This window comes from Lutjanus erythropterus, chromosome 14 (assembly GCF_056507025.1).
Source record: "Lutjanus erythropterus isolate fLutEry1 chromosome 14, fLutEry1.hap2, whole genome shotgun sequence".
In the NCBI taxonomy this organism is placed as follows: domain Eukaryota; kingdom Metazoa; phylum Chordata; class Actinopteri; order Lutjaniformes; family Lutjanidae; genus Lutjanus; species Lutjanus erythropterus.
In genome coordinates, this window is record NC_139330.1 from 28,601,794 (window position 1) to 28,610,713 (window position 8,920).

The window sequence follows — 8,920 nt, forward strand, 5'->3', positions numbered from 1 at the left end:
CTAAAAGTTCCAGGTACTTTGGGTGGCTAATCTGTCTTTTTTTCTCTAACTCCATGCATATGTTTCAAAGCAGAATGAACAAGAAACAAACTGGTTTGCAACTGCAGACTTTTAAAATTGGTGGCTGAAATAACATGTAGCGAGTACTCAACCAATCAGAAATGTTCAGACCTGCAGTCTCCACCCCAGAGCTCTCTCTTTTGGAAAGCAGTGACCCCCAAAACAGAGGCTTTTAGGGGTATAAAATAATATCCCCAAAACTTAATTTAGACTCTGGTTCATGCAGTGGAAATGCACTGAGTTTGTCCAAAAGTTCCTGTGGTGGAAACACAGCTAAAGATGCAGAGCAGGAGAATGTTGGAGTGCAGGAAAGGAGTGAGACAGATGAAAAAAAAAAGTCAGATACAGTGAGAGAAATAAGAGAAAACCAGCTGCCTGTTAAACTGACTTTGCCTTCTATCGAACCTATAGACCCAGGGACCGAGGGGAAAGCAAAACAAAGTAGTGCAGAGGCGAAAGGAAGAAACGGCTGCTCCCCCTTCTCCCTCTCGCTCCCCTCCTCCCCTCTCCCTCTCCGGGAGGTAATGTGAATCTGAAGGTAACAGAAGCCAGTCAGGGTGGACATGCTTATCCAGACAGACTCAACTTGTGTGTGTGTATGCATTGTGCGTGTGTGCGCGCGCGCGTGTGTGTGTGTGTGTGTGTGTGTGTGTGTGTGTGTGTGTGTGTGTGTGTGTGTTTGGGGCGTGCAGATTGAATCCTGCATCCCTGGGGAGCCTAACTACCTCTCCATCTCTCTGACTGGCCCTCTCAGAGAGAGACAGAGAAGGGGAGACAGAGAGAGGGAGAGATTTGGAAAGAATTAGAAAGAAAGAGCAGAAAGAAAGAAAAAAAATAGAGGGAGTAGAGCAGAGGAGTCGTGGCTGCAGCGAAGCCCAACAGCTCCCTCTGTCGTCACCTAGAAAAGGTCTGGTACCTCTGTCATTCATCCCCCCTCTTTACTTCTCTGTCTGTCTTCTTTTTGAGTTCTATCTCCTCATCTTCAACATCTCCCCCCGCTTCTCTTTCCAACGTCTCTTTCACAGTTTCAAAGAAACTAGTTTACAATGCCACGACTTATGAGAATCAGCAGCTGGCGCCTAATTAAATATAAATATAACGATTACAGTGTAATAAATTAATCCCTCTATCCCGCTGCCTCCCTGGTGAGCTACGTCAGCAGTGTTTGGAGTCAGTTGCCTTTAAACTCATTCCAGTAGGCGAGGTTTTTTAAAAATTCAATCCTGCCCATTTCAAGAAAAAAAAATCAACACAACTTGTGGCTCACAGCCAGTCATAGTTAGACTTGCAAGTATAACCCATGCCATAAGCACATCTTATGAATGTTTCATGTAAACCATAACCCCCATCTGCATATGCTGATTGTCAGTAAACAGTCAAGTTCCCTGACTAAAAGATGAAGGTGATCAGATGATTGATTCTATCCCAGTGATTCTCAAATAGGGGGTCTGAGGACCCCGAGGAGGCCGTAGTATTCTGTCAGGGGGTCCATAAAAAGTTTTCACATTGATTTTTTTAAATTATCATTAGTTATTTACGCAAGTCTTCATAGTTCAACAAATAAATAATAGTTTTAAATCTGAAATAGTCAGATTACATTCTAATCCAACCGTCTATAACTTGCCATCCCATTAAGGGTGAAAACCAGTTCTTTCACATTCATGTCCCAGGCTTCACCTACTATTGCTATTTACATTTTTATTTTACATTTTAAATTATTTATAATGTAAACTAATGACAAGCATAGTAGAAAGGTTTAAAGGTAGAATCAGTAGGCTTTGTCTGAGCAATCTGTAAACGTACCACAAAGATAACAGGTCGTCAACTACGGATGTTTTGGTTTTGTCAAGTGTCCTGAACACAGCAAAATAATGAGAAAATTAAGAAATACAGTCAGGGGGCAGGGTCTCTGCAGATACAGTGACCACCACACACTTATAGTTGGTCATAAGTGATAATTGAAAGGGATTATATTAGTCTCTACTTTGTTCTTTTTTTGGAGAATGTTGCATAATTTATTTTTATAGATATCTAATATATTTCTAATTCATTTTTTGAGTGTTATTCTTTCATATCAAATAGTTTACATCAAATTATTCTAAGGGACATCCATGAGGGGCTCCCCTGTATATTTTCCTCTTAGAGGCCTTAGCTGACAAACCGTTGAAGAACCTCTACTTGATCATGAAGTTGTTGTATACTCATAAGAAAGTTCCCACAAACACAAAGTACTCTGTTGATTAGAGTGCATCTTAAGTTCAATACGACAGGAGTCACTGGCCTAGTTGTGTCTTTTCAAACGTTGCTTAAGGAATGGACGTGTTAGTGCATTAATTATATCTCTAGAAACTATAAGGAACACATTCTGCCATGAAGCAGAATATTGCCATTGCCAGGTCCTGAAACCGCTTTGACGAATCCAACAAATCTGACGACATTTCTGTGTCAGTTTCTGTGCGATTTCTTGGCTGAACATCAGTGAAAAATCTGATACCTCACCCACCCCGCTTTCATCTGTCATCCAAGCCAGGTTTCTGTATACCGCTCACCCTAAATAGCACAAAGATGTGCCGGTACAAGGGGGTTCTGTGTTTCCTGTCCTGCTTTTAAGGTATACAATCACTTCTCCTAGACATAAAACCACACTTTTGTGGGAACTGTAAAGGGAGCTATGTTCGCTCCTGAGATAGCTGGAAGGTGAAGACAGGCAGTTTTCTGGCTGCAGGTCTCGTTTCAGCTGCAGACAGCGGTGGCTCTCATAAAGGAGCGAGACGGAATATGCTGCTGATAGAAGTCACGCTGCCCTCCTCTTCTCCCCCGCCTCCTCTTCATATTCTGATAGGAGTCATGCTCTTTTTCTTCTCCGATCGCCTGTCCTGTTGTCTCTCCTCTCCCTCTTTCATTTCCCACTCAGCTCCTCTTTCTTGCCTCTTGATCCTCTCCTCCATCCAAACTGGATTACTATGTAACTGAAATACTGCAGCCAGATTAAGTAATTATTGAATTAAAGGCATAATATGCAATATTTTCCAAAGGAAAAACTATGTATATGCTCAGAAATAGACTTAAATCATCACTTATGACCCACTATAAGTGTGTGGTGGTGGTTATATCTGCAAAGACCCTGCCCTCTGCATGTATTTCACATAATTTTGGTGTGCTTGGGACTCTTTACCAACCCAGCATTTTACATTCTCGGAATGACACCAACAAATCCTTCTGATTCCACCTTTAAGCAAACATCCAAAAGCACAAATTGGATGCTACTTTGGCACTAGATTTACAAAAACTCCTTTTCGGGAAAGCTCTGATGTTAAGCTCTGTTGTAGAGCAGATTCAAGAAGCAGCGACTCAACCTTAGAAAAATTAGGGACATTCTTTTCTTGTGATGTGTCTTTTAAGTGGCCGGCGAACCACAATGTAAACTAAAAAAAAAAAAAGGGGAGGGGGGGGAATTCTGCTTTTCTTCTCTGCAATGCTGACTCCTCTCTAGGCTAATTAGCAAAATGCAGGGGGCAAAAATACACAGCAAAGCGCTGTCACACAAGCAACCACATAATAAGGAAATGCGGAGGAAAACCACAACAACGCTGGAAACTAAAGAAGGGACAAAAAAGCATTGAGGATTTGCAAACCCTTTTTTTTTCCTATTTCTCAAACTGTAGCTAGTACATCTCAATGATCTCTCTTCTTTGACTGCAGACCTTTAGATGCATAATGTAACAACAACACTGCCTGGACTCATTTAACCACAATCCCTTTCAGTCACCACTTATGACCCATTAGAAGTGTGTGGTGACTGTATCTGCAGAGATCCTGCCCTCTGCCTGTATTACCTTATTTGCTCATTGTTTTGCTGAGCTCCAGACACTTTTAGATCCCAAAACGTCTTTAGTTTACTGAATCAACTGTCTGTCTGGTGCGTTTAGGAAAAACTCCGACAAATCCTACTGATTCCACCTTTAAAGGTGTAATAAGCCACATTTTCTGTAAAAACAATAGACTCATTTAAACCAAATTCAATCTTAATCATGATTTATGACCAGAATTGTGTGGTGGTGTCTATGTGTGTCTATGCCTGTGCCTGTATTTCCTTAGTTTCTCATTATTTTTGCTGTGTCCTGGAGCTTTACCAAGTCAAACTGTTGGCATTTCACGTCCAGGTATCATTTTGGTGCGTTAAGGAACAGCTCTGTTAAAACCTAGTGATTCTACCTTTAAAAAAAAGATGCTGCAAGAAACACCACTGCAAGCCTGGCTGGTAAGAACCCCCTGTCGAACAAAACACAACAACAGCAAATGATTTTCTCAATGGCTCCCACAAGACTGAAGAGTACAGAGAGAGTCAGGGAGTGAAGAGAGATGGAGAAGGAGAGGAGGAAGATGAAAACGCAAAGGGGGAGGACGAGAGGTAGAGGAGGTAGGGGTGAGACATTTCGTAGCGCAACAGTGTGGGAGACAGAAGGAGGGAGAGCTGGAGAGTGAGAGGGGAGAGAGATTATTGCTTGCTTGAGAGCAGCAATCTCGAGCTGTGCCATGAATACCAAAGACCGCGCAGCCCTACAGCCAGCTCTCTCTGCTCTGCTCCCCCATTGAAAACGCAGCGGAATTGCAGCTGCCCAAATTATACACCGATAACTCACTTTACTCTGCGCTGAAAACGACTCGGCAGCGGCTCAGCGCTCCATCCATCCGTAATTATTCATATCAGACCAGCGCGCCCTGAGACTCCGACCAGCAAGGACACGTCTTCAGTCAGAAGATTTTGCTGGATGTCTGCGCAACAATTAAAAAATGATCAAATGTGGCCCTACAGGGGCGATAAGCCAAACGCACGGACCTAATTGAGTGCAGAATGAGCTTGAATGAGCCTACGGGCAAGTGATCTGTATGCAATTTTTATGCAGTTTCACAGGCGCTGGCGCACACGGAAAGGGCAAGGACGCGGCTCCGACTGAAGTATTCAAATGGACTGAATACTAAAACCATATTGAGTCTTTAGGGATTCACATTTCAAGATCTTAATTCAGTGAAGCGATAATGAACCCTGCAAAGAGAATCCCTCTGTGGGAACACCGAGAAAAGGGAAAGAAATTGGTTATAATGGATCTTTAAAACTGCTAAAATATACTTTATTTGATGAACAGGAGGTAGGAAAATGAGTAAAATCGCTTTCTGGGAGATACATGCCAAATAAATTCAACTCTAAAAGTAACGACTTATGTTTCGTTTGAATTACTAAGTGATTCCATTAAAGAATTGTGTGATTTGACCGTGAAACACACTCACACACATCAAGCCTGACGCCGATCCAAAGAAAAGTTGTGCGTCGCCGTTACGCGGAGGCGCCGGGAGGCACCGAGACAGCGAAAGAGAGCCTTCGCCGAGATTAGCCACCATACGTGGCCAGACACACACATATACACACAGACACACACTGCCGGACGTGCACACGAATGCACTCTCCCAGACGCGCACGCACGCACCAAACTAGCGCAAATACGCAGGCTGGAAATGTGGAGGAAAAAACGGGTCTGTGTGATGTGAAAAACCACACAAATCCAACCGTCATCCAGCGAAGAAAGTGTGCAGTGTTACAGCCAACAAATACACCCAAGTCTTCAGATTCTGTTGCCGTCGCTAATGCGCAACGGCTGTGTGGGGTTTTCTCAGATTATTCCTCATTTGCCCAAACACACCGGAGTCCCACATCCTCTCACAGTGACCTTTTTTTTAAAAACGTGTTTGTGTGTTTGAATTCGTCCAGAGGATCTCCCCCAGCATCCCGGGAAACATTTCACTTCAGTCCCTCTTGACTGTTTTACGCTCATTAAAGCCTCTGCAGAGGGAGACGCACGGACAGAAAAAAGGGGGAGAGAGGAAGACTGAGGGGTGAGAGAAGAAGAGATGAATGTGACTGTGTTGAAGGCAAAAATCCCCAGTCCTTTAACTCGAGCGGTCCTTACCTTGGAAGTGAGAGCCTCCGTGCGCAGCCCGTCTCTCCAAGGAAATTCCCCCAATACATACAAGCCAGCAGAAAACGATCTCCCAACTAGTATTGCTTCTTTTTTTTTTTTTATCAAGATGTCCAACACATCCACTGATTGGAACCCAGTTTTTGATGTTTAGGGTGTTTAAAAAACCCCAAAGAAGTCTCCTCAAACCCAAAATGTTCTCTATCCGCTGGAGCGCAGAGGCAAAAACCAACCAAGCGGGTGAATAGAAAAAAAATAGAGAGTAAAAAAAATGACAGAGCAGGAGTGCGTCTTGATAAGGTTCCGAGATTTGAAGTGATGAAGAGGAGGTGATGGTGAGGAGGAGGAAGGTGGTGGGTGTCGGGAGAGAAAAAGAAGGGAAATCACCGTAGCATCCCTCCCTCCTTCAGGTTATCAAATCCGGTACCGTCAGCGGCGTTTATCCGTCCGTCCTCCCTCCAAGAGCCTCGGAAGCGGAGTGAGAGGAGCTGAACGGGCGCGCAGCAGCAGCAACGAGAGAGAGAGAGGGAGTGTGTGTGTGTGTGTGTGTGAGAGAGAGAGATGTCGCTGCCGATGGAGGGCGTTGGAAACTAGAGTAACCCTCTCTCTCCTCTCACTTTCTCTGTGTATAGTCGGGTTTGCCGTAGTAATCATATAATATTTTTGTGATTAGGATGCTATTTAAATATCCTGTCAGGCTGAAGACAAATAAAATCATCCAGTTCAATAAGATCTAATAAAACCCACTTTTGACAACCACAGATCTGATTAAATATTATGACCTAAAGTGAAAAATATATATGTATTTAAGTTTGTGTTGATGTTTCCGATAGTGTTTGTGGAAAAAGATGTCCTTGGTCCACCGCCTCAGATCAAACCCCCCAGACTGAGAGGCTGCAGCAGAAGGAGAAGCCCTGCAGGAGGGGGGTAAATGGATGCAACAGTTGCTCCTTCCTCATTGGCTGAGAGCAGCGTCCAACCGCAGCTGGAGCAGATTTGGAATCTCACGGCTGGCCAATGGGAGGAGTGCGGAGGGAGGGCCGGCCGTGGAAGACCCTTCTTTCTGAGAGGCCATTGGCTGAGTAAAAGTCCCGTTTAAAATATCTCACAGCCAATGACTGAAGAGGAGGAAAAAGAAAAAACTAATGGAAAAAGAAAATCTCATCATCATTTCAGTCAGGTGAAGCCAGCTGGTTTATGACCATTTATATCTTGTAAAAGTATTGGTTGCTCTGTATTTTTTTACAGTACATTAATAAGGTGTAACAAGCAGTACTTTGTATCAAACTAGACAAATACTAGAAATATTTCCTTTATTAGACAGTATTATACCCTTATTAGACACTTATTACACTTTATCAGAGGGTAATTAAGGACACATAACTGAGCTTTATTGTAAACTAAAGTAAAATCACATATCTGCTACTTCCCCATTTAAAAACAATATATGAACTTTATCTAGTAAAGGCCAAATTATAGAGGATGAGGAATATTTTGTCTATAATGTAATGTGTCCTCAATCACTATTTAAGGAAATCTAATGAGCTAACAATGCGAAAATACACTGGTTAGTAAACACTTTGGTTTACTGTACAGGTCTGTTGTAATATGTCCCTAATTACCTTTAATAAAGTATGATAAAGGTCTAATTGGTGGAAATAATACACTTTTGTTCACAGTGCAGTTCCGTTATAATGTGTCCCTAAGTATCCTTTAATAAACTATAATAAGTGTCCAATAATGGTCTAATAAAGGGTCTAATATTGTCAAATAAAGAACATTTAATTTCTAGTTCTCTTCTAATTTATACAAAATACAGCTTGTTATGTCTTATGAATGTACTAGAAAATAAAGTGTGCCCGACGTATAGGACAGCGTATGAACAGCAGCAATGAAATGAAATGTTTGTCATTGTTAACAGAGACTGCAGTCTGCAGGGTAAACCACAGAACTGTAGAGTAACATCAGGCTTCATGATCAAATAAAAATTATACCACATCAGTAATGGGGGTTGTTGGAGAGTCGGCTGGCTTGTGGTGCCTGAATGAGGTGAACCAGGTTACTTAAAAGAATTGGTCTTCTCATCACTTGTACAGCTAATGCTGAACACAAATGTACTCTAGTTTATATACATGTAGTGTGGCTCCAGTGCATCACTGAGTCATGCGTTCAGGTCCACCCCAAAAAGCCTGAACACAGAAACAGTTTAATGGTGTAACTTCACAATTCACTGCTACATAGTTATAAGTCCTGTCACAGGTTTTCAGCAATTATTTTCTGACAAGTGTAAAATGTTTAGAAGAAAATCTCTGACTGTCCTTTACCCAGACTTTAATTCTATTTCTGATGTAACACATACAGACCCTATTTGGGTGAGGCTGTAAGTCTTGGTTCCTGAAAGACTGGTGCAAAGTTTTAATGAATGTACATATATTTTTTATTTCAACCAAACATAGTTTTGTTTTTTTGTTTTTTTCACAGAAACATACAGAGAATTCTCTAAATGAGCAGATCAGATTAAAGCATCTCTCCCAGAAGTCCAAAAGTTATAATGTTTACTGCTGCCAGAAGACAGTATTCACCACAGTAAACAGGACATGGGCTCCTCTTTTGAAAAGCAGAGCTCAGAAAATGTTCCCATGATGGAAAATATGTTATAAAAGGGGTAAAAATAAATAAACAAACAAAAATTGCCTAAATTGCCCATCATGCACCAGGGTCTGTTGCAGTAACAACTTAGTGACAGTAAGTGCTCCAACTCTATTGTGTGCAAGTGGGAATTTTAAATTGTGATTTTCCTTGTACAGGTCTGTATTGTTAATTCATTTCAAAATTAAAACCTCTCCAATATTTTCTGTTTTTCTTGGAAGACTTCAGTGTACAAA

At 42.0% G+C, this 8,920-nt stretch overlaps 1 protein-coding gene across 1 annotated transcript in view; it reads right to left on the reverse strand.

The window, feature by feature from the left end:
- Nucleotides 1–6,894, reverse strand: part of cdh11 (cadherin 11, type 2, OB-cadherin (osteoblast)) — a 130,839-nt gene extending 123,945 nt beyond the window's left edge. The window contains exon 1 of the mRNA XM_084735322.1: nucleotides 6,027–6,894. The gene's annotated coding sequence lies outside the window, so the exon portion shown is untranslated. The remainder of the gene's footprint in view (nucleotides 1–6,026) is intronic.
- Between the last annotated feature and the right edge of the window lie 2,026 nt (nucleotides 6,895–8,920).